At 41.8% G+C, this 27,284-nt stretch overlaps 1 protein-coding gene across 1 annotated transcript in view; it reads right to left on the bottom strand.

The window, feature by feature from the left end:
* LOC129817490 (nuclear receptor-interacting protein 1-like) overlaps positions 1 to 22,216 on the bottom strand; it is a 62,699-nt gene extending 40,483 nt beyond the window's left edge. The window contains exon 1 of the mRNA XM_055872771.1: positions 21,916 to 22,216. The gene's annotated coding sequence lies outside the window, so the exon portion shown is untranslated. The remainder of the gene's footprint in view (positions 1 to 21,915) is intronic.
* Between the last annotated feature and the right edge of the window lie 5,068 nt (positions 22,217 to 27,284).

Raw genomic sequence — 27,284 nt, 5'->3', positions numbered from 1 at the left:
AATGAGGATGTGTTCAACCCTCAGTTCCTGAAGCTTCGCTATTCCGTTTGTTTTGTTGCCTTAAAGTGTGTTTTGTAGCCTAATAGCTAGTTTACCCAGGACCGGACCCACTCTTTGCGTCTGTGGACTACACCTCTCCGTTGTTATTTGTGGCCTTTTCTCCGCTGGAGATCTGTTGGTGGATTGGATTGTCTGACTGACCGACTGACTACAATCTTTTTGTACACGGTATTTCATTTGTTTTGGGGTGATGTATACTGTGATTTATGTAGTTAGTTGTGAGGACGTATTAGTCTTTGATACGCTTTATAGTTGTGTTGTAAAAATAAGTGTTATTTTGAGTGTATGATTAATACCGGGTTTACACTACAGACAAACATTGCGTGACTAAGGTCACCTGAGTCCCTGAACTTATTTACCGAGCTGGACTCTTTTTATGCCCGAGGTACAGGACATTTCTGGAGGAACAAGAGCCATTATTTGTTATATTGTTATGTGTGTCTGATCATTTGTTGTTAATACAACCCCGCAAAAGCATATACTTGTTTTTGAAGTTCTTTCCAATGTTTTAAGGATTTATGAAAAGTATTTCCATCCTGACTTTTACATAAGTCCTTTGTATTGGTGTAGACTTGTCGGACCAGATGGGACTCATTCCCTCCCAAACAAAAAGGAGAAATCATAGGTTTTCTCTGGTAGGCACAACCTACCTGGCACCCCTATAAATAACCTCAAATCAAAACCGTTACAACGCGCTCAAGCAGGTATATTTCACTGGTCACCCCCAAAGCCAATTCCTCATTCGGCCGCCTTTCCTTACAGTTCTCTGCTGCCAATGACTGGAACGAACTGCAAAAATCACTGAAGCTGGAAACTCATATCTCCCTCACTAGCTTTAAGCACCAGCTGCCAGAGCAGCTCACAGATCACTCTACCTGTACGTAGCCCATCCAACTACCTCATCCCCATACTGTTATTTATTTTATTTATTTTGCTCCACTGCACCCCAGTTTCTCTACTTGCACACTTATCTTCTGCATATCTATCACTTCAGTGTTTAATTGCTATATTGTAATTATTTTGCCACTATGGCCTATTTATTGCCTTACCTCCCTTATCCTACCTCATTTGCACACACTGTATATAGACAATAGATTTCTATTGTATTATTGACTGTATGTTTGTTTATTCCAGGTGTAACTCTGTGTTGTTGTCACGTGCTGGCCTTATTTCCTTTTTTATGTCTCTATTTTGGTTTGGTCAGGGCGTGAGTTGGGGTGGGCATTCTATGTTTTGTTCTATGTTTTGTATTTCTGTGTTTGGCCTGATATGGTTCCCAATCAGAGGCAGCTGTCAATCGTTGTCTCTGATTGAGAACCATACTTAGGTAGGCTTTTCCCACCTGTGTTTGTGGGTAGTTGTTTCCTGTTTTGTGTTGTGTCACCTGATAGGACTGTTTCGTTTTTTCGTTGGTTCACCTTTGTTATTTTGTATTCAGTGTTCAGTTTAATAAATTTAACATGGACACGTACCAGGCTGCATTTTGGTCTGATCCTTCCTATTCCTCATCAGACGAGGACGACGATCGTTACAGTTGTTGTATGTGTCGCACTGTTTTGCTTTATCTTTGCCAGGTCGCAGTTGTAAATGAGAACTTATTCTCAACTAGCCTACCTGGTTAAATTAAGGTGAAATAAAAAATATAAAAATAGTGGTACTGATGCAACAAATCTGGAACCAACAGGACCCTGAGCAACTTCTACCCCCAAGCCATAAGACTGCTAAATAGTTAGCCAGGGTAGCTATTGGTTAACTATTTAAAGTGGAACTGACAGCGTTTTAGCCACATGAAATCTTATTAAAATATGTTCCTATACACCCCCAGAAAGAATAGGACACCTTATTTTACATTTTCTGAAGGAAGGCCTTAGATATGGTAATTTTTCATGAATTCATAGAATGCTTGGGAATGACGTATAGTCAGACATTTGTGACAATTCTATATCAATATAGAGTGGGAAATCGGCCGTGCGTTTGGACAATTAATAGACACTGCAGTAAATAAAACCTAATAAAAATATCTGTCTCATCCAGGACCGGAGTCTACACAGAACGCTGCACCATAGAAACTCAGAGCAATTTGCCTTTATGCAAATAAGCCATTTGCCACACGGGACTGGCATCATTCACTTTGGAGTGTGTTTACAGAAAGTAGCAACAGCGTGAATTTAGATCATTCGCCAAAAGCCACAAAATACATCTGAATGCATCCCGAATGGGTGGAGGCAGCAAACAGTGTTCCAGGCCAGCTGTGATTTACCACCTGACGGCAATATTTTTGGGACTATTGGTGATTTAATATTAATCATGGATTGAACTGCATCCATCTATTCTGCCAACAAGGCTTTGTTGTACGTCATTACATTATGAGTCAAATAGAACTTATTTTTAAAATCTCTTATGAAGTTGGGTTTGTAGAATAAAATGGGAATTTGATATTATGATTGTCTGTTTGTTTCATATATTACAAAGTAATTAAACCGCTGTCAGTTCCACTTTAACTATTTACGTTGACCCTTTTTGCACTAACTATTTTGACTCATCACATACGCTGCTGTTAATGTTTATTATCTATCTTGTTGCCTAGTCACTTTATCCCTACCTATATGTACATACCTACCTCAATTACATCGTACCCCTGCACATCGACTCAGTGCTGGTACCCCGTTTCTATAGCAAAGTTATCATTAACCATTGTGTATTTAATCCTTGTGTTATTATTTTTCTATTTTTCTATCATTTATATTTTTTCCTGCATTGTTGGGAAGTAAGCAATTCACTGTTAGTCTACACCTGTTGTTTACGTAGCATGTGACATATTCATTTAATTTGATTTGATTTGATATTCCAACAACACCTCACTAAACATACACAGAACATGATTGCCATGTTCTCAGAATATAAGATATTAATGCTCTTGACACGTTTCATGGGAACTTTGCAAGAACATTTCTGTGTATCAGTTGTCAGGGGGTCGCTTGATGGTGCCAAGGAAACGTTTCCCCCAAAAAATGTGTTACATTACACATCATGCCCTGTTACTGTTGCCAAGCCCATCAACACCCTGATTGGTGAACCACTGATCCACTGATTCACTGATTCCCAGCTCTTTTTGTCTTTTGCCAAAGTTAGGGATACTCACACACACACACACACACACACACACACACACACACACACACACACACACACACACACACACACACACACACACACACACACACACAGTGCTTTTAACATACAGGCTTTTCAACTTATTTGACACCCTTAGACATACTGTACACTGAGTGTACAAAACATTAGGTACACTAGGAATTTTTTCAATGGGAAGTTAGGCCCAGGAATTTGGGGAATTTAGCTTAAATTCATCAAAAAAGTTAGCTTATAACAGTGAAACTTTTTTGTGGGATACACATAAGGCAATTCTAGGTCTTGTGGCATATTTTGGTTAAACTATCCCCAATTCAATGGAATTGCAACCCTCTGCATGCACAGTGCACTCTTCCATCACATGTACAGCTGATTCTCAAGATCTTGTACACTAATGAGATGCTATTGAGCCCACACTACTATATGTGTCTGAACCAAGGACTACATGCTTTCTGGTAAGTTTGTATTACAATACTGGGTGGGGTGAATATATTTTATGACACATGTTTTTTTGTTAACTAGTAAATAGTAGCCTACAGCAAAGTGTGTTTAAATCATTTCTAACTTGTTAACAATTTCTGCTAGTTAGTTTTTGCTACCATGTGGGTTTTAGCTTACTTGAGCCTACTAACTGAGGAGTGTTAATTAATCTCTTTCCATACATGTTTCATTTTAAAACATTTATTACAAAGGAGTTGTTTAATCTAACTGCTTAACTATTTATTTGTACATGGAATTGTATTTGTTTGACTGATTTTTTTTCTTCTAATCTTTACAGGAAAATGCCACAGGCACGTAGAAGGAAAAGCTGTGTACATTTGCAAATAGTGTGCCAAATCATATGTGAAGAATGTAACAAAGATGCAGAATCATCTGGCCAAGTGCATAAAGTTCCCTCAGCGCTCACAACAAGAAACCTCTGACAAAAGTCCCTCTACTTCTATTTGAGGTGAAAATGATGAATCAGACACCTTATCGATAGCAACAGCTCATCGTCCTCCTGGAATCAGAAGTTTTTTTGACTCAATGGAGGAACGTAGTCAGAGAAATGCAGATGAATGTCTTGATCGAGCTGTGTATGCAACTGGTTCACCTCTGATGCTCACAGGCAATGTGTATCGGAAGAGATTTCTAAATGTTCTTCGTCCAGCATACACCCCTCCAACCAGACATGCTTTATCTACTCATTTGTTGGATGCAGAGTTCAACAGAGTTCAAGTGAAGGTCAAGCAAATCATAGAGAAAGCAGACTGTATTGTAATCATCTCTGATGGGTGGTTGAATGTTCGTGGGCAAGGAATAATTAACTACATCATATCCACCCCTCAACCCGTATTCTACAAGAGCACAGACACAAGGGACAACAGACACACCGGTCTCTACATTGCAGATGAGCTGAAGGCTCATTCAATATTCCCCTTTGTTGTTCAGTGAAATCATCCCATGTGAAGAGTCAACTCATTTAATTAAAGTTAAATTCTGAACTTTTTTTTATTTTTTTCTATTGGAAGGATTTAATCATTTGCAATTATGTCTACTTATGATAAGGTAAAAGGGTTTATGTTTCTGTCTCCATATGATATGGTTAATATATCCAATGCAAAAAACATTTACATTTAAATGGTATTAATATTAGTTTGCTTATATTTCCGTTAATTCCCATATATTCCCGTTACTTCCCACGGAAAGTTTCCACCTCTGAATATTCCCCAAAATGTGCAACTCTATCCCTTATTGATGTCACTTGTGTGTATGCATTGAATTTTTCAATGCATGCACGCACTCCTATTAAATAATATTCATTCACCTGTATAATAGGTGCAATAGAGATTTATCATTCAAATAAATTATTACCATTATATTGTTCTGTAGTTAGATTGGTAAAAACAAATTCATGGACTTAAAGTGGATTTAACAAGTGACATCAATAAGGGATTATACCTTTCACCTGCATTCACCTGGTCAGTCTATGTCATGGAAAGAGGAGGTGTTCCTAATATTTTGTACACTCAGTGTACAGTATATCTAAGGGTGTCAAATAAGTAAGTTGATAAACACTGTATGTTAAGCTTGTTTTAGCTGATTTCATGGGGCTACAAATGACAAACAATTCCTTCCATTTAGGACTTATTTTATTGTACAACAACATTTACATAGAAGCAAGCTCTTCTTTTATAAAAGTGTGCGCTCTCTCTTTTATAAAATAACAGATAACAGATTTTTACCTTGTTAACTCAGGGATTTGATCTTGCAACCTTTCGGTTGCAAGATCCAACGCTCTAACCACTAGGCTACCTGCTGCCCCCACATGAATGAATATCTTATGATCCGAGAACATGGCAAACCAGGTTCTGAATAAGTTCTATTTTACATTAAGGGAATAGTCTCTTGGAAACATTACTTGCACATCACAGGAACATTCCTATGAAAACCTTGACCTAATGACACTCTTAAGGGAACGTTCTCTAAAGTTGTGGGAACATTTGTTGTTAGCTGGGTACCAACCAGGAAATCCCAGACTGTTTTCCCCCCTTCACTTCCAGACTGTTGGCACAAGGACTTTGTACTGGTTCTCCCAACAAACATCGCATTGCTCTCTCTTTTAGATATCTGACAGCTTTGTGTTGAATCATCAGCTGAAGAGGTTGCCTCTCTAACTAACTTAGGAAGGGGAGAAGCCTCTAAACAGTTGGCAGTCGATATGAACAGGCTAACCATGGTGACTGGCAGGTCATGGTGAAGAAATGTGACATTTACATGGGTAAACAACACCATGGTAGGGATGGGGATTTAAAATAATTTCACTATTAGAATAGTATCATACATTTTTGGCGGGTATCCGGATATTGAGCACTGCTGTGCAAGGGTGAGGCTGAGGCTTGCGCTCTATTAGTGCAGCTGGGGAGGTGCCAGTGAGATGGGAGCGAGCAGAGGGAGGCAGACAGCCAAGACTACCTAACTTGTAACAGCCACTATGTTATTTATCATACCATATAACAGTGCCTATCTTGACTGGAGTAGCCAAGAGAAGCTTGCTAGCTAGGCTAATTGAGGCCATATTTTGTTGGTTGCTAATTGTAGCCTACTCCTTCAGCTAACTTTTAATTCTGTAATGTTATTCCATCTTGCATTGCATTAGTGAACTCTCACTACACTTGCTACAAATTGAGCCGCTTTGATTGGCCAACATAAACAACAAGCTTCACACATGAAGACTACCAGACAGCTACCAGTCTTTTTTTATGGGGGGCACAAGTGATAAAAACTACATTGGAAAGTTTTATTTATTAAATTGATCATGGTATTCCTTGTATGTAATTACGTCACATGAATATTTTATTTTAATTTACAAAAAGTATTTTCAGTGTTAAAATAAGCCTATACATTTTTTTGGCCGCAAAAATGAATACTCACACTAGTATTGGGGCGGCAGGTGGCCTAGTGGTTAGAGCGTTGGGCCAGTAACCGAAAGGTTGCTAGATTGAATCCCCGAGCTGACAAGGTAAAAATCTGTCGTTCTGCCCCTGAACAAGGCAGTTAACCCACTGTTCCCCAGTAGGCTGCCATTGTAAATAAGAATTTGTTCTTAACCGACTTGTCTAGTTAAATAAAGGTTAAATCAAATTTTTTAAGTATTTGAATACTAACGTCCGTTCGCATATTCAAACAACCGTACACATCCCTACACCAAGGTTCACTGAACAAAGTCCTCCTCTCATTCTGTACTGTCATACTAGCCAGTCATTACTGCTACTTTCACCTGGGCTGGAAACTCAACCTAAGCCACTGTAAAGCACACAGAGGCAGAGCACTGCTCCCTTTCAACATGATGCACAGTGCAGGTCAGCCAGCTTCATGGAATAGAGCTAATATTTACACTGCACCAAGAGATGCTGTTTCAATATGTGAACTAGAAGGAAATGCAGGGTGGACCTTTCGCCTTTAAGGCTAATACAACTTCCAGGAATCTCAGTGTTGTGTGTGTGCGTGAATCAGTGTGTGTGTGTGCCAGGTCTGTGTTGAGGGGTGTACTAGGGGGAGCAGCAGAGAGAGACAGGCCTAGCCCCCCTCCGCACCACCGGCCCAGCCCTCTCCCCTGCAGCTCCCTTCATGCCTGACCTTTCATGACTGTAATGTTATCACATGTCATACGCAGGCAGGCCTGCTGGAAACCATTTGCTAGAGGCACCATGGCGGCTGTAGCCCCCTCACTAAACACTGCTCTGGTACTGGCTGGAGAGACCAGGCCAGGCCCAGCTCTGGATCTAACTGGTTTACTGCTCAGTATGTTTCACCTTCACACAAATATAGAAAAACACACAAATGCCACGCACATGACACACACACACAACACATGTAGACAGACACACAGTGACATATGAGTGTCCTCAGGGACTCTTGTTTGGTGACATGAGCAACAGACAGACTCCTCAATTAGTGGAAGGTGCTCTCTTACCGAGATAAGTTCAGAGGCTAGGAATAACAAGCAAAGGGAGGCTAGACTACTTCACAGAGCAGTGTGTGTGTGTGTGTGTGTGCGCATGTGAGAGAGAGAGAGAGAGTTAGAAGATAATCCTACACTACACACTCCATGTATAGCTCCCCACCTCAGGACATGACTCTATGTTGTGTTGTTAGTGCCACTGCTTAATGAGGTTGCTGTTAGTGAAACATCTAATTACCACTAGCTATCCTAGGACGGTTATCAACAGTTACAAACAGTGGAGAAATTAGCTCTACTGTGTTTATTAATAATCACAAATTTCAATATGACAAAAGTATTCTCAAACTGTGGAGGACGAGAAGCCTAAAATCAGACTGGGGTGTGGAACCTCTCTTCTATAATGCCTAGGAGATCCATCACAAGCAGTTCTGTTCCACATAGTGAAATATGAATGAGAGCTACCGGACTGTCTGAACATTGAATTGGTCCATAAACAAACCCAATCCAAGGATAAGCCCTGATTTCAATTCCAAGGTCCCAGCTCAGCAAAGTCAGGCAATTATTTTCTAAGAAAATATTTTGTCAAGTCAACCCCTGCTTATCCTGCTTTGTCTTTTTGGAGACATAAACAATGCCAAGTAAATTAATACATTTGTGTTGAAGTCAATACCAATAACTTATAGTGACTGTGGTGTATTTCACAGGGTTTAAATGGGTATTAGGTTTGGGCGATGTCAACCTTTGTACTATCATGATTATGTACTTATAAAACATTGTGATATTGATGGTATCGCCCCCTATTCGCCAACCTTTTTCCCCCTGTGAAATCTTTTAAATAAAACTCAGCTAAAAATCACTGTTGGGCTATAGCTCAAAATCGCATGATTCAACTGGACGAATCATGACCAAAGATTGTTGAAAGCCTGGACAGAGGCTAAGTGCAGGCCAATACAGTATTTTCTAATATTCCTTTCTGGTGGAGCTTTAGCATGAAACAGGTTTGAGTGTGTCTGTCTGTGTCTGTTTGGCGAGCACATCACCAAGCAAAGTGACAGTCAACTAATGAGGAACAGGCTGTCTTGCCGAGTTAGGTTATAAAGCATGGGCTGGATAGAAGCAAAATCTACCGTCTTCTGAACTGGATAATAATAGTTTATTTGCCTAATCCTCCGCTCTTGTTATTGTTTGTTCAATGTCTCATAAAGCTGTAATTGAGTATAGACTCTGACTTTCCTTCTTGAAAGTGGCAACTTTAGGACGGACATTCTTAGGCTATTTGAATATTTGGGAAATAGGCTACTGTTCATAACTTTTACTTGTCTTAAAGCTTTTATGATTGGATGGGCCATTTGGTTTTCAACCTCGCATGGAGAGATTTCTCTGCCCCACACAGATCATTTCTTTCTTAATAAGCTATAATCCCTTTAAACTTGTCATTCGATGTTTCTATTGGCTATTGATATTGTATGTCCTCTCTCATTAAAAGTCCTCTGGCTACCTTACATTTTTAGGCTATTCAAATAACTTTTTGAGATGGAACTCCGTTGGATTCATTCATTGTTTGATCGGGAGAAAGCCATACATGCATGAATACATGATGAAAGCGTAGCCTAGCTCAAAGTACTATTCATTGCCTATCGAATGGAGATAGAAGGGAATATACGTTTTTTTTAAACTGCTAGACACACAATAGTTAAGGAGTGTCCGTTATATAGCCTATATAAAAAAATGAATAGGTTTAGGGTATAAGGCCTATGCATCCGACATTGTGCTGCTTTGGTGGAATTCTCTCTCTGGCCTACATTCCCCTCTTGCATTCTGTATTTAACATATTTATTAAAATAGGCTATAGCAAATAGGAATAGGCAAATTACTCGGAATGTCACTTGTATCCGACTACGGCGCCAGTCAAGTTCAAATAGGCAAAACCATCATCTGTTACATCACGACCTCGTTACAATCGACAATGGCTGTCAATCATTGTCGATGGCTGGCAATCATTGCCGATACACAATACTATCGTAATATCTTCCAAAACGAATGAGGATGTGAGAGGAATCAGCATGGGCTGGTGTTGCTCAGTAGTCAATCTCCCATAACATCAATGGCTTTCATAATTTAGCCCCTCGATGTAGAATGGAGATTGCCTTGGATGTAAGATGATGACATCAGACGAAGGCTTAGCTTACACACTGACTGACTGTATACATACATACACATGCTACGCTCTTAGAAAAAAGGGTTCCAAAAGGGTTCTTTGGCTATCCCCATAGGATAACCCTTTTTGGTTCAAGGTAGAACCTTTTTGGTTCCAGGGAGAACTCTTTTGGGTTCCATGTACAACCCTCTGTGGAATGGGTTCTACACGGAACACAAAGGGGTTCTACATGGAACCCAAAAAGGTTCTACCTGGAACCAAAAAGGGTTCTTCAAAGGGTTCTCCTAACGGGGCAGCCGAATAACCCATTTAGATAGCACCTTATTAGTGTAGTGCTTGACTTATCAGGATACACATATTACATAACAGGGGATGTAATCACCCATCCACCAGGAGCTAGCTAGGCCTACCACTGAACATGGACAACTGCACTGTAAATACCCTTACCTGAATGTGATGAGGGAGGGAAGAGATCTGGGAGAAATCTGGGTTATTTTTAGACAAATAACAAGCTGAGGTCAGAAGAAGAGAATGCAAAGAGCTTCATTTCTTCTGAGTGTGTGTGGCTTGACTGGCTTGGCTTTGAGCTTGTCAGTTTTGACTGCAGTAATCAAACGCTATTACTAGAGACGAAGGGGGGAACAGAGGAGCTTATAGGAGGTGGCAGGACTTCACAGACTCATACACTACTGTAGGCCCTCCGTGTGTGTGTGTTTCTCTGTAGGGTGTGTAGTGTATGTGTGTGTGTGGTGTGTGTCTCTGTGTGATGTAGGGCTGAGGAATGGTGAGGAGAGACCTCAGCGCTCAGCTTGGGGCGTATAATCTATGGTTCATTTGCAGCTTTTCTACCCTGTATGACAAGCCGTTTACAAGACATAGCCTCTGCTGCTGACCCAGTTCTGAGTGGCTGCCTCTGCCTGTGTCTCGTGACAGCCAGGGCCCTGCCTCCCTATCAGGCTCTGCTCGGCTCTCCTCCCTCCTCTACAGTCTAACTGATGATAACTCTGCCACTCTCTGCCTCCGTGAACTGTGGGAAAAAATAGGTCGCCCTGACCCACTTTTCTTTCTTTCTTTTTCTCCCTGAGACCGTGCTAGGAGTTCTGCGGAGTATGATCAAGGGAGACAGAGAGAGAGAGCGCAAAGGGGTGGGGGAGGGAGACAAGGAGAGAGGGGGTAGCGAGAGAGACAAAGAAAGAAAGAGACAAGAGACTACCCTCATGAGCGCTAGTGTTTGTAAGACCTCGCTCCTGTGGCCTTTGAAGCAGAGTTGACCCTTATCAGCTTGGCCTGGCCTGTATGTACAGTAGGAAGAGCAATCCTCCCACGCCTTCATTAAACAACTACCTACTGCTGCCAGGGCACAAACACCAGCCAGTTTACTGCATTCACATGCATGCATTAACGTATGCATGCACACACACACACCCATCCCACCCCACCCCTACTCAGCTCGGAAGTGAACATTTGCTCATCTGTTACTCAGAATGTTAAATGGGATCCTTTGCCTTATTTAAAACAGTGCTTTTTTACTAATTTATTAACACCCGTACAGGTAGCTATGACATGCCATCGGACAAGAATAATTAGTAGCATTTCTAGCCCCTCAATGTAATACCATTGGTATTGCCTGACACTGTAGCTCATGGTATCACCACCCATACACAATTCTTCATTAACCAGCATTCAGTCATGCATGAGTTCTCCCCTGCATTAGCCTTGGTTTTCAGTTAGCTGTAATGACAACAGCAGCAGATAACATGACAACAACTCCTCTTGTCCCTGAGGATGATCTACATTTGACATTTTATGTCATTCATATTTTTGGTACCAGACCCCGTGGGAATCAAACCCACAACCCTGGCAATGCAAGCACCCTGCTCTACCAACTGAGCCACACGGCTTTAAAAAAAAAGCAGTGCACTAAATATGGAATAGGGTGCCAATTGGGACACTGCCCAACAGGCACTAGTGCATGAGGGATTGCATGTTATTTAACGTCTGTAACGCAATAAAACATATTTAAAAACAAGAACAAAGTTCAAGGCACGTCAACGGTCTAAAATACAAAACTGACACTGTTTGAATTGATAATGGTTAGGATAATCCAGGACCGGTATAATGTGAGGCAGGACAAATGCCAGCCAGAGACACATGCATGTTGCTCTAAAGGCAATCAGAGTACCAAGCAACAAGCTTTGTTTTCACAAAGCACTCAGCGATAACTCGTCAAACCTATTGATTTTACCCAGAGCTATATGTTAGAATCCCTCAGCTAGTTCAGCCCATGTCTCATCCCAGTGTGGACAAGCACCCGAGTAACACCGGTGGAAGCAACAGCGCATTTTCTATGTGGTTGCATGTGAACTGAATTGCATTAGCCGTTGCCTGACATTATACTTTAAAAGCAAAGAGAGCAGGTTGACCCAGCGCTAAACTTTCAGCGGCAGAGTGCTAAGCCTCTGCGTGTTAATGGTGACCTACTGTGCTGCTGCTGCTACTACACAGACCTGATGTAGCCTCAGAGACACAGTCATCATCATGAACCCTGCTACTGCTTCACTTTCCCCTACGCTTGGCCTATCCTGGCTCAAAACACTGGACAAAAACACAAGACACCCACAACTGATGTGAATGAGCAACATTAGCAGGTGAGAACAGAGGAACATGGCCTTATTCTCTTGTGGGTGAATGTGTGTCAGATAGGTTGATGTGGCCTCTGATGGTTGACATTCCCTAGGAAAAGTTAGTAAGTGGAACAGTCTAAACCTGTTTTTGGGGTGTAGGTCAGGCCTGATCTCATAATCACCAAGGTCAACGCTGCTGAATGGAACGGCAGGTGGCTTACACAGAGAGAGGGAGAGAGAGGAAGAGAGAGAGAGAGAGAGGGTGAGAGAGAGGGAGAGAGAGAGAGAGAGGCCTGGCTTTGCTAAACCACATAAAGACACAAGCGTGTGTGTGCGTGTGTGCGTGTGTGTGTGTGTGTGTAGACCAGGACTGTTCAATGTCGGTCCAGGAGATCCAAAACACTTCTGTTTTTTGTCCTCTCCTTCTAATAAGGGACTAATTCAGACCTGGGACACCAGGTGATTGCAATTAACTACCAGGCAGAAACAAAAACCAGGTCCGACATAGAACAGCTCTGGTATAGACGAACCATGTTACACAAGCTGTACATTAGCATCAGTAACGGATCAAATGAAATTACATTTTATTTATCACGTGCTTCGTTAAACTACAGGTGTATACTAACTTACTTACGGGCCATTCACAACAATGCAGAGAGAGACAAAACAGAATTAATAGAAGAAAAAATGACAACACAAGGAATAAAAACATAATGCGTAACACTAACTTGGCTACGTACACACTGTACCAGTACCGAGACGATGAGCAGGCGTACCAGGTAATTGAGGTAGATATGGACATATAGGTAGGGATAAAGAGACTAGGCAACCGGATAGATAATAAACAGTAACAGCAGCATATGTGACGAGTCAAAAGAAATAGTGCAAAAAGGGTCAATGCAGATAGCACAGGTAGCTATTGGTTAAGCTATTGGTTAACTATTTAATTCATTAAAGTCTAAGCCGATTTATTTAGGCACTTGACGAATCTTTTCGCCTGAGCACGTCCCTGATTTAAACATACTTGAGATGTGCGTTAGCTACTCAAATGCTAGCCCCATTCCCTGACATGTAAATACAGTTGCACAAGCTGCTGTCTGTTTGTGCAGCGCTAATGCTATATCTTGACATGCTAACAAGGTATACAAGCTGAGGGTTACTCATGGGCTACTAACCCTACATGATAACCCTTCTATTAAAATGTCTGTCTGTCTGTCTGTCTGAAAAGCACCTAGGTTCCTACTGAAAATACCCCCTTTATGTTACCCAATTCTGTTATCACTCAAGTATTACCTTAGAAAATACAGATTTTCCGTCCACTCTGTATATGCGTTGAGCTCATAAAGCATACTTTATTCCATAAAAAGAACTTAACATCTAATTAACCCTTGATCCAAAGTCCTATAACCTCAAACTAACAACATTTGTGGAGATAGAGAAAAGGGTAGAGGGGAAAGAGAGGGAGGCGGAGAGAGAGAGAATGAAAGAGAGGAGAAATACTGAGTGAGTGAGAGATTGCTGCCTAATGTATCATTACACACTTCATGGAAATCGTAGAGTTTCATTGGGACGTGTTAATGTGGTGTTAACACAGAGATCAGGTTGCTCCATTCACTAGGCAGCACATATGGCAAATACATCAGAAGGGCAAAAATACTATAATGACTGAGTAAAAATACTCTGAAAAGCAGTCAGCATCTAAGAAAGCGGAAGTATGGCAGGAGCAGGTAGTTTAAAGAGTGGGACAGCTGCTGTAGCCGAGAGGACTGACTCAAGACAACTGCAATAACATGAATCCTGCAAGGACATGAATCACTTTAGTCACAGACTGACCTTCAAACTGACATACCCTGGGATCAGTGATCGAGATGTTGACTAAACCTGCCTGACCTGCCATTGGCTGCCATTACAATAAAGCATGCAGGGCCCAGGGCTCAGGCGGGACTAGTGGGGCTTCATTTCGTTTGCTCCAGCTCAGATCATGACAGGAATCATCCGAGGGGTAGAGACTAGGGGAAGCCTGGCTCTAACAAGTTGACCTCCACCATGTTCAACTTTTGACTGGTTTGATTGGCCAACAGGAGGACAACCCCCACAGCTGCATGCTCTGCTTGCATGCTACAGTCAGTCAGTCACCCCCGCCCCCTCTTAGTCATGTTAAAGTTGGGTGAAGTGTGTCACATGATTACATCTCCTTCTTCTGAAAAATTTTACTTTTCAGAAGAAGGGGGGGGGGGGGGGGGGCTGCTAGATATTTACTGGCCAAATCCAGGTTAATTGCCTTTGCTCAGGGGCAAAGGAGAACAGCAGAGTATGAGCCAGCAATCTTCTGGTCACCAGTCCATTCTCACTAAGTAATAGGTCATAGCGCTTGCCTGCAGACACCTTCCCTCCTCTCTCTCTCACGCTACACAGGGCAGGCAGAAAAGCAGTCCTTGATTGGGATGCACACAACGGCTGCATTAGTATCACTACTCTACTAATGAATGTACCGACCAGGTGAATCCAGGTCAAAGTTATGATCCCTTATTGATGTCACTTATTAAACCCACTTCAATCAGTGTAGATGAAGGGGAGGAGACAACTTAAAGCCTTGAGACAATTGGGACATGGATTATGTAAGTGTGCCATTCAGAGAGTGAATGGACAAGAGAAAATATATAAGTGCCTTTGAACGGGGTATGGTAGTAGGCAGTGGTGGAAAAAGTACATAATTGTCATACTTGAGTAAAAGTAAAGATATCTTAATGGAAAATGGCTCAAGTAAAAGTGAAAGTCATCCAGTAAAATACTACTTGAGAAAGTCTAAAAGTATTTGGTTTTAAATATACTTAAGTATCAATAGTAAATGGAATTTCTCAAATGTACTTAAATATCAAAATCAAAAGGAAAAGTATAAACCATTTCAAATATCTTATATTAAGCAAATCAGACGGAACCATTTTCTTTTTTATTGATGGATAGCCAGGGGCACACTCCAACACTCAGACATCATTTACAAACAAAGCATTTGTGTTTAGTGATTCCGCCAGATCAGAGGCAGTAGGGATGACCAGGGATGTTCTCTTGATAAGTGTGTGAATTGGACCATTTTCCTATCAAAATGTAACGGAGTACTTTTGGGTATCAGGGAAAATGTATGGAGTAAAAAGTACATTATTTTCTTTAGGAATATAGAGAAGCAAAAGTAAAGGTTGGCAAAAATATAAATAGTAAAGTAAAGTACAGATACCCCCCCCCCAAAATACTTAAGTAGTACTTTAAAGTATTTTTACTTAAGTACTCTACACCACTGGTAGTAGGTGCCAGGCGCACCGGTTTGTGTGAAGAACTGCAACGCTGCTGGGATTTTCATGTTCAACAGTATCCCATGTGTATCAAGAATGGTCCACAGCCAAAGGACATCTAGCCAACTTGACACAACTGCGGGAAGTATTGGAGTCAACATGGGCCAGCATCCCTGTGGAATGCTTTCGACACCTTGTAGAGTCCATGTCCTGATGAATTGAGGCTGTTCTGACGGCAAAAGGGGATGCAACTCAATATTAGGAAGGTGTTCCTAATGTTTGGTATACTCAGTGTATGCGTATGCGACCAATAACATTTTATTTGACTTGAAAAATACTATTCATCAATGCATGTTCAGGCAAGATATTGTAACGTCATATGAACTCTCGTCTGAAAAGCAAGGGGCAACATGTTACATTTGTATAAAAGTATCACTCCAAAATGTAATAACGCATTTACTGGTATGAAGTCAGTAGGTGAATAAACCATTTAGGATTAATGTTTTTACCTAGAAGCTGAAATTCTCGCTGGTTTTATGTCATAGTCCATTTATCTCTCAGTAGCATGTCTGTGCAGTAGGCTATACTGTAGATCTCCTCAAACTCCCCACGGCACAGCAACCTGCACAAGGTCCCCTGTTGCCCAGCAACAGCTCGCCTCATCACTAAAAGCCTAAAAGAGCTCACAAAAGTTATACAATTACAGTTGGTGGTGTGGAGGTGTTGGGGAGTACAGTACACAAAAGGGATCAGGTTGTTTCCACAGCACTAAAACGATAAAGGATGTGTGTCTGAAAGAAGCACCGACTGACTGACTGGGGAAATCCCAGCTAGCAGCTCTTACTACCACAAACAGACACACAGTCGCTGTGATGTCATCATTATCCTACTCCCTTTGAACTTGACCCTAGCTCTGTTCTTTCATCTCACTTGCAAAGTCTTATGACTCAGATTTCAGTCTGCCTATAGTGTCAGACAACAAGGTGTGCGTGTCTGTGTCTGTGTGAGCGTGGGTTGACATATATTGACCGCCACACTGTGCACTATGAACTCTCTGGTCGGTGCTCTTTCTTGGTCTTGGAGTATTACAGCTAACTACTCAAGGGACAACGTTTTACACCATTTCAATTTTCCCGAACGCAGCCCTTCTTGAGGGAAATAAATCAGACACAATCCCACAGCACATATAGTATATGCACCCCTCCACCCCCACCTTCCCTCCCCTGTCTTCCTGTGCAATATATCAATCATTCATTCATCAACTCTGAAAACTCCTCTTTAGTTAATTACTTGGGAAATTTAATTTCAAACGAAAGCTTTTAAAAGAGAAAGATATAAAGTTACCGGGATCTCTCTGCCCCCTCCTTATCCATGGGGCTAGGCTGGGGGCCGGGGGGACGTGTGCTGCTCTGCGCTACTTTACGTGGTGTCAGGAAGTCACATATGCCCATGTTTAAAGCAGAGGCAAGCCGGGCAGGCAGCGTTACGTAAAGCCTCCCCCTGCACAGGCTTACTGCACCAGACGCTGTGTCCTTGCCTGGGCTGCTTCAAGGTCCCAAAAGGACAGGCTGCTAAGAAGTTGGGAAGGACAGGGCCCCTGTGATAGGCTGGCTGGGAGGGAGCGCTGTGCTGAGACTGCGCCTGCCTGCCTGCGATGGCCTTGGACTTTGAATTCTTCACCAGACAGACTCATGCATCAATCCCTCAGCTTACAAAGACAAGCCACTAACCTTCACAAGGCCAGGGACTCGTCAGCAATGAGTGGCATTTTCACTTAGCCTGGACAGTTTCTCTCTCCCCCAGCTCTGAAATCTGCTCTGCTCTCAGTCCCTGCACATAACCTGGTTAAAATAAGACAGTTGAGTAACACTCCCCTTAGGCCGCAAGAATCCTCTGGTGTTTCTGACATCCTAATCGGACTTTGTGACTTGTTGTGCTAACCTTTAACCTCCTAGCTGTGCTCTTCTGTGTTGCAGCAGGTAGCCTAGCGGTTAGAGTGCTGGACCAGTAACTGAAAGGTCTCTGGTTTGAATACCTGAACTGACAAGTTGAAAAATCTGTTGATGTGCTCTTGAGCAAAGCACTTAACCCTAATTTGCCCCAGAACAACTACAGTTACAACTAGTATATTCTATTGTATTCATGAGTGTCTGTTCCTGTTTAATTTGCAGTGCACCCACACTCTACCTGGCCAGTAAAATTGGCCTGTTTGTGATGAAGTAAGGAGTGAAGAGACCTTCTCCCTGCCCAGTGGGCAGTGCTGCAGCAGCCACACACATAGGATAAGCTTTCTGTTGTACCTCCACAGCCTGAGGCCACCATCTCTACTTCAGGAGCAGGGAGAGAAAGTCAACTCTGCCCTACTCCTCTGTTGTGACCACACTAACCAACCCAAGGAGACAGTTAGGTCTACTCACATCACCCTGTAGGTTTGGGCTTTATATCCACATTTCAGCAGTAGTAAGGCAAAATACAGAACAATGGCAACACACATTATGTTTGGCATATGTGTTTAATAGTACAACGTAGCACTGTTCTGCTCTCTCGTTGTCCCTGCTTTATTGATCGGCACAGTTAGGTTCCACAGCTGTTGTTTCTGAAATGGGGTGCAACGTTTTCGTGTGGGTGACATGCTTCATTTATCTGACCTGCATCTCTCCCTCTCTCTGTGGATCACTTTGGGAGTGATTTCAGCAAAGTATAAATAATGTACTGCAATCGCAATCAGTAACAATCAATGTGTGTGGATAATTGAGAGGCCCTGTCAGTGCCCCAAGGCCAGGATGCGGGGGGGGGGGGGGGGGGGGGTAGGGGGAGGGGGACTGCCTCCTCCCTGCTCTAGCCTCCTTCCATCTTTCATCCCTCCATTTCATCATTCCACCCTGCCTGCCTGCCTTCAGGAGCCACAGCAATAAAGACGCATTTAGCTGCTCCTGCCGTGTCATCAAAATGAGTCCCATTGACTTTGGTTCTCTTCCTCCCTACCGCCCTCTCCCAGATTGGAGAAGACAGTCTAGGAGAGTTGGAGTGATGGTGTGAAAGCATGATCGACATGACAATGTAATTCAACTCCACTAATTCACCATCTAGGCCTACTGTTAGAGATCAGAGTGTATTTTACCCAAGCAACATGTCTAATGAGTAGCCACTGAATGACCATACTATGGTATTGTACAGTTAAGAGGTTAGTCATTGCAACACAATCAGCATTATGATTTCATCTACAACAACCTAAAGGCCTGATAGTAAATGCTTGACTCCGACCACACGTTCATAAGGCCTACACAGACCTATCATGGACACACTATGACACCTGTCATATCCAGTAGTTTACAGTATGCAGATAGTTGACAAATGACCTTACACTGTCCTGACACATGAGACTGAGTGTAATCCAAACACAGCTAGCTCGTTTCAGTGGCTCAGCACACAACACAAGCACACACACAGGAATGGATGTATGCACACACGCATATGCACACACTCTAACAGTATAGGCCTACAAACACCTTCCTCTACAATTGCTTATTTCTTTGATCCTTAATATACCAATTGGGGTATATTCCTTCTGTGTAATTTTAATACATAAACTATAGCAAAGACAGTGCATTAAAGAGATTCTCCAGTACTTTGCATACTTTTTAGCCAGTAGTTCTGAAAGTAGCGCTCATGAGCCAAAAGTGGTCGCCGAAAATTGCGTAGTACGTCACATCTGTCCAGATATGTGCACCACGTCATTGCTCTCTCTCTCTCACTCTGATGTGTGTGCATCTTGCTAGCTGTCACTGAAAATGGCGAGGGGATGAAGCTCATTGGCTGAAACTCTAATTTCTAGGGGGACAGCCCATGTGGGGGGAAATGTAGGAAAAATGGCACCGCACAGTTTTCAGAAAACAGTCACTTTCAATTTTGGCAAAACAGTAATTCTGCTCATAGATTATGCATGTATGAACTACATTGCCACATCCAGCACAAAGCAGGAGGATTAAAATATACTCACTAGTAGCTAATGTTCCGGAGCCTGTCTTTAATTGTAACACTGTAACAACACTGTAACAACAATGTAACAACACTTTAGCAACCATTTGGGGGGAGGGGGGGGCAGGTATAGATGAATGTATTGTCATGAGAAGACAGACCCTTGATCGGTCAGACCAGGGTCCAGAATCCAGTATTGTGACCGTTCAGCAGACCTAACATAATTAGCATATTTGTCATTTACATTTCTTCTGATTCTGTGTTGGGATACTGCACATCAATCATCATCAGTAGCTCCCTAGACAACCCATAGCAACAACAAAACAAGTTGTGTAAAGTACAGTACACTAGCTCAGTAAAGGAGGAAGATGGCTAACATGTGCACCACATTACTGAAGATAGATAATTCAAGAGAAAGGCAATGTTAAATGTGGAGGTTTTAGTTATCTATGGCTCCAGTACAGTACAGAGCACTATACGCAGCTACCCTTGAACATCCTGTACAAGATCAGGTCAAATAATTAAGCAGCTTAAACACTTCACAAAAGGAGGGCTAAAAGCCAGACCCCCAGACAGACAGAGTATTTAAACTTTTTAAAAGTCAGACAAGTTCACTTCAACAAAGCTCAGGCCTATATTTGACTAATCCACCCAAGTTTGCTGTAAAAGTACGTTTAGTACACATATGAATGTGCTGATGTGTTCCAAATTATGAAAAGTAAACAGCTTTGTTGTTGGAGGGAAGTTTAGCCAGGGTGGCTAAGACTAAGCACACCTGAACTAACAGTGTGTTCCTGCCCTCTCGCTCCCCTGTGACTCCCCCCGGCCAACCTTCAGCCCCTGACCCGTTGTATCTCCACTGATCCCATGGCCAAATGAAGCAAGACGACATCTTGTGATGATTACTCCAAACCAGCCACTGTTCCAAACCCTGGAATAGTTCAAATCCAGTCTACCTGTCAATTGTCATTAGCCTACTACTTAGATTGTGAATTAAACCATAGCAAAATAAAGACGATATAATATGTAGATAACAACTCCATCAATAATAATAAAATAATTAAGCAGTAGTAATACGATGACACCAGTACATGCTGTGTAGGCTAATTTACAGTCTGGTTTATGAACTGAATACAGTATTGAATAATCCTCTAAAAATAAAGTGAGTACATTTTGCTATTGTCCATTATTCCAGGCAGTGTACCAATGCTGAATGAACATTTGAGGCATGCAATGCCAAACATTTGTGTCACTTTCGACAAGGAATAAGGAAGCACAAAATATTCCTTGAGAATCTTCAGCAAGAATGAATCCAGATTAAATATGAATCATTATAATGCATTTAAAATGCTAAACTCCACCACACAAAACTCTGAAATGATGACTAATTTGGATACAATGGAGTACATTACGAAAGAGCCAAGCTGATGCTGACAGTCATACAGTCATAAAATCAATAGCCTACAGGGCCTATTTACTAATGTTCATAGAAATACTATTCATTATCTGTATCAGCAGGTAATGGCTATACACCTGGTTACTTAGTAGGCTACTAGTACTATGCAGCATTTCTGATTTTAATGCAGGTTAAACTGAACAGATATCTGTGGCCTATCATTTTGTATAATTTTTATACGTAAACTAGACTACAGTGAGGACAGTGCAACAATTGAAACACCGTAACAACAAACACTGTAACAACAATTTCACACTGTAACAACACTGTAACGACAATGCAACAATGTGACAAAAATACGGAATAACAAAGTAGCCAGCACGAGCAAGCTAAATGATTCATGTTTGAGGCATTAATTTTTGGCGACAAAAACATTGGCTCTTGCTATGGCAAATATTATATATGAAATGTTTACGTGCGGTGATGCGTTTTTTTTTTTGAGGGATGGGGGGGGTTGAGAAGGAAATCAACTCAAACTAGCTGTAATGTATCGTTGATGCCATTTAACAAAATGGAAACGACACTACCACCACAGCACTGGCTGATTTATTCCGATTTCTTTACGCAGCGTCCACACCGCTATAACCAGTATGCGCCCATAGACTCGGGCTCGAGAGAAAAACATAATTCAATCCATGAAAACATCGTGTAAACATGTTAAATCCATGACACACACCCCGTTTGTGCGCTTGCGGATTTTACAGACTCATAATAATTTCACAGCCTATTCTGTACATTTAGCTCGGCACGTAGCCTACCTGCTTGGGTTTGTCTACACCGCTGGCTGGCAGTGGACCCCACTCAACCGAAAAGCCGCATCATTATTCGACAGGAGGAAATCCATCCGATAGTCTCAGTAAAAAGGTCGCATTTCTCTAACGCGCATTAATGATGAAAAATGAATACCAAATGGTAGATTTGTTTCAAAACGCTTCGGATTTGGATCGAAGTAATCAGGCTCTGCGACCTGTAGTCGAGTCTGACGAATTGTTTATTCTCGGAATCCCCTTGCTCCCGAGAACTCAGCAGAGGCGACACTCCTACTCTCTGCCGCTAACACCACCCTTAAAGGAGCAGTGGCTTTAGCAACCTATTCCTGCTCCTCTCCAAATGTACTGTATCATTAGACTTCATTATAAACTACTTATAAATACAATACAACTCAAATGTTGCATAATTATAATATTTTTTATATTAGTTCATCATTTTTAATTTAACCTTTATTTAACTAGGCTAGTCAGTTATTAACAAATGAATTACAATGACGGCCAAACCCTAACCTGGACAACGCTGGGGCAATTGTGCCCGCTCTATGGGACTCCCAATCATGGCAGATTGTGATACAGCCTGGAATTGAACCAGGGTCTGTAGTGACGCTGAGATGCTGAGCCACTCGGGAGCCCTAGTATACACATGGCTAATTTCAAATAATATCAATTAATTCACTTTCTATAAACTGTGCTTACGTACAAACCCTGAAGGACAGAAAGGATATACAGCGCATTCGGAAAGTATTCAGACACCTTGACTTTTTCCACAGTTTGTTACATTACAGCCTTCATCTAAAATGGATTAAATCGTTTTTTCCCCTCATCAATCTACACTCAATACTCCACAATGACAAAGCAAAAACAGGTTTTTATACATTTTTGCAAATGTAAAAAAAAAATACAAAACTGAAATATCACATTTACATAAGTATTCAGACCCTTTACTCAGGACTTTGTTGAAGCACCTATGGCAGCGATTACAGCCTTGAGTCTTCTTGGGTGTGACGCTACAAGCTTCGCACACCTGTATTTGGGGAGTTTCTCCCATTCTTCTCTACAGATTCTCTCAAGCTCTGTCAGGATGGTTGGGGAGTGTCGCTGCACAGCTATTTTCAGGTGTCTCCAGAGATGTTCAATCTTGTTCAAGTCCGCGCTCTGGCTGGGCCACTCAAGGACATTCAGAGACTTCTCCTCAAGCCACTCCTGTGTTGTCTTGGCTGTGTGCTTAGGGTCGTTGTCCTGTTGGAAGGTGAACCTTTGCCCCAGTCTGAGGTCCTGAGCGCTCTGGAGCAGGTTTTCATCAAGGATCTCTTTGTACTTTTTTCCGTTCATCTTTCCCTCGATCCTGGCTCGTTTCCCAGTCCCTGCTGCTGGAAATCATCCCCACACCACCACCATGCTTCACCTTCAGGATGTTGCTAGGTTTTCTCCAGACGTGATACTTTGCATTCAGGCCGAAGAGTTCAATCTTGGTTTCATTAGACCAGAGAATCTTGTTTCTCATGGTCTGAGAGTCCTTTAGGTGCCTTTTGGCAAACTCCAAGTGGGCTGTCATGTGCTTTTTACTGAGGAGTGGCTTCCATCTGGCCACTCTACCATAAAGGTCTGATTGGTGGAGTGCTGTAGAGATGGTTGTCCTTCTGGAAGGTTCTCCCATCTCCACAGAGGATCTCTGGAGCCCTGTCAGAGTGACCATCAGGTTCTTGGTCACCTCCCTGACCAAGGCCCTTCTCACCCGATTGCTCAGTTTTGACGGGTAGCCAGATGTAGGAAGAGTTTTAGTGGTTCCAAACTTCTTCAATTTAAGAATAATGGTGGCCACTGTGTTCTTAGGGACCTTTAATGCTGCAGACATTTTTTGGTACCCTTCCCCAGATCAGAGCCTCGACACAATCCTGTCTCGGAACACAATTCCTTCGTCCTCATAGCTTGTTTTTTTCTCTGACATGCACTAACTCTGGGACCTTATATGGACAGGTGTGTGCCTTTTCCAAATGATGCCCAATCAATTGAATTTACCACAGATAGACTCCAATCTCGTTGTAGAAACATCTCAAGGATGATCAATTTCGAGTCTCAAAGCAAAGGGTCTGAATACTTATGTAAATAAGGTATTTCTGTTTTTCATTTTTAATTAATTAGCAAAAAATTCTACAAATATGTTTTTTCGCTTTGTCATTATGGGGTATTGTGTGTAGATTGATGAGGGGAAAAAATTATTTGATCCATTTCATAATAGTTTTTTTTACCTTCATTTAACTAGGCAAGTCAGTTAAGAACAAATTGTTATTTACAATGACAGCCTACACCTGCCAAACCCAGACGACGCTGGGCCAATTGTGCTCCATCCAATGGGACTCCCAATCACGGCCAGTTGTGATACAGCCTGGATTTGAACCAAGATGCCTGTAGTGACGCCTCTAGCTCTGAGATGCAGTGCCTTAGACCGCTGTAACGTAACAAAATGTGGAAAAAGGGAAGGTGTCTGAATCCTTTCCAAATGTACTGTATATGCCATTTAGCAGGCCCTTTTATCCAAAGCGACTTACAGTCATGTGTGCATTCATTTTACGTATGGGGGGGTCACAGGAATCACACCCACTACCCTACATTACGAGCACCATGCTCTGCCAACTGAGCTACAAAGAACCACATTATAGGATGACATCAAGTGAAATCGAATGGAAATATTCCAATCAAAAATGAAAAGAATTTGCACAGGCGATTTGTTATAGTACTTTGTGAATTTTTACTATTACTTAGCCTTAGTTCCTTTTTTTCTGTGGCATGTCGTGATAATCTCTGTGGTATCTACTGTGATGGCCCACAGACAGTCTTCCATCTCATCTAGCCTTGAACAAAATGTCTCAGAGAACTTGGGGAACATCTCCGTGTTCTGTCATGAATAAAAACACAACAACATAACCTACTTCTCTTATGCACAGCCCTTCTTCCATAGAAAATATTTAATTTTTTATTTTCAGACTGGGGGTCTGGATGTTGAGGATGGGCAGGTGTGATGGGCAGTGCAGTTTTCTCCCTCCTCACTGCTTTTTACTATCTTTATCATTCCATGTTATTGGCTTCTTCTTTTTTTAAACAGGACACACACATACACTACCGGTAACCAAAAAAGTGTTAAACAAATCAAAATACATTTTATATTTTATATTTATACTTGGCATTCTCTCAACCAGCTTCACCTGGAATGCTTTTCCGACAGTCTTAAAGGAGTTCACACATTTGCTTGGCACTTGTTGTCTGCTTTTCCTTCACTCTGGGGTCTGACTCATCCCAAACCATTTCAATTTGGTTGAGGTCGGGGGATTGTGGAGGCCAGGTCATCTGATGCAGCACTCCATCACTCTCCTTCTTGATAAAATAGCCCTTACACAGCCTGGAGGTGTGTTGGGTCATTGTCCTGTTTAAAAACAAATGATAATTCCACTATGCCCAAACCAGATGGGATGGTGTATTGCTGCAGAATGCTGTGGTAGCCATGCTTGTTAAGTGTGCCTTGAATTCTAAATAAATCACAGACCATGTTACCAGCAAAGCAACCCACACCATAACACCTCCTCCTCCATGCTTTACGGTGGGAAATACACATGCGGAGATCATCCGTTCACCCAGACCGCGTCTCACAAATACTCGCCGGTTAGAACCAAAAATCTCCAATTTGGACTCCAAACCAAAGGACAAATTTCCACCGGTTTAATGTCCATTGCTCGTGTTTCTTGGCCCAAGCAAGTCTCTTCTTCTTATTGGTGTCCTTTAGTAGTGGTTTCTTTGCAGCTATTTGACCATGAAGGCCTGATTAACACAGTCTCCTCTGAAAAGTTGATGTTGAGATTTGTCTGTTACCTAAACTCTGTGAAGCATTTATTTGGGCTACAATTTCTGAGGCTGTTAACTATAATAAACTAATCCTCGCAGCAGAGGTAACTCTGGGTCTTCCATTCCTGTGGCAGTCCTAATGAGAACCAGTTCCATCATAGCGCTTGATGGTTTTTGCAACTGCACTTGAAGAAACGTTCAAAGTTCTTAAAGTTTTCCGTATTGACTGACCTTCATGTCTTAAAGTTTTGATGGACTGTCGTTTCTCTTTGCTTATTTGAGCTGTTCTTGCCATAGTATGGATTTGGTCTTTACCAAATAGGGCTATCTTCTGTATACCACACCTAACTTGTCACAACACAACTGATTAGCTCAAATGCATTAAGAAGGAAAGAAATTCCACAAATTAACTTTTATGAAGGCACACCTGTTAACTGAAATGCATTCCAGATGACTACCTTATGAAGCTGGTTGAGAGAATGCCAAGAGTGTGCAAAGCTGTCATCAAGACAAAGGGTGACTATTTGAAGAATCTCAAATATAAAATAAGTTTTGATTTGTTCAACAATATTTTGGTTACTACATGATTCATTATATGTTATTCCATAGGTTTGATGTCTTCACTATTATTCTACAAACATTTAGAAAAACCCTTGAATGAGTAGGTGTTCTAAAATGTTTGACCAGTAGTGTACATACTGTACATACATACACACACACAAGCACGCACACATGTGCATGTGCATATGCAAACACACACACACACACACACACACACACACACACACACACACACACACACACACACACACACACACACACACACACACACACACACACACACACACAGACAAAGCTTCAGCATTTAGGTAACGAATGGATACTATGCCTCATAACCAAATGTAACCTCACTATAATGGTTATACAGCAATTAAATTAAATGTCAGTTGTATATACAGAACTGACACTCAACTTGTCACTGAGGTAAATTTTATAGCACTTTACAAGGTCATTGTTCACGACACGTCTTACCTTTAGTTTGCATTTTACAGTGTAACTGATGTCAATGTAGGCCTCATAGATTAAAGTTCAGTCCAAACTGGCACTCATATCAACCTTGTATTCACTCAGTTGATGGCTTGCACTGTCTGACTAAATACTACACATGAAAACAGGCTTAACTTTGATATCCTTATGTGAATAAAGATGCATGCAAATTAATTGTCTAACTAAATGTGCACAATACACCTAGAATCTTCTTCCTGACCACTGAGAGGGCAGACTTTAGGTTAGGGGCAGCAAACTGCCTCAGCAATTTAAACAGTATCTCGTAACCTCTGTCTGAACTTAAGTGACCTTTCATCTTTGAACTTTGACCTCAAATGCCACATGAATGGAGACATAATATCCTCCCTTTCATTCCTTCCCCCACCAGAACTCCCCTGACCTCTGCCCCAAAGCTTTTCACAGAAATGTGGTTCAAAGAACCACCAACTTTGACCCAAGGGGCAGGACAGCCT

This window comes from Salvelinus fontinalis, chromosome 2 (assembly GCF_029448725.1).
Source record: "Salvelinus fontinalis isolate EN_2023a chromosome 2, ASM2944872v1, whole genome shotgun sequence".
NCBI lineage: Eukaryota > Metazoa > Chordata > Actinopteri > Salmoniformes > Salmonidae > Salvelinus > Salvelinus fontinalis.
Note: the sequence above shows the minus strand (reverse complement) of the source record. Positions and strands in the feature narration are given on the sequence as shown.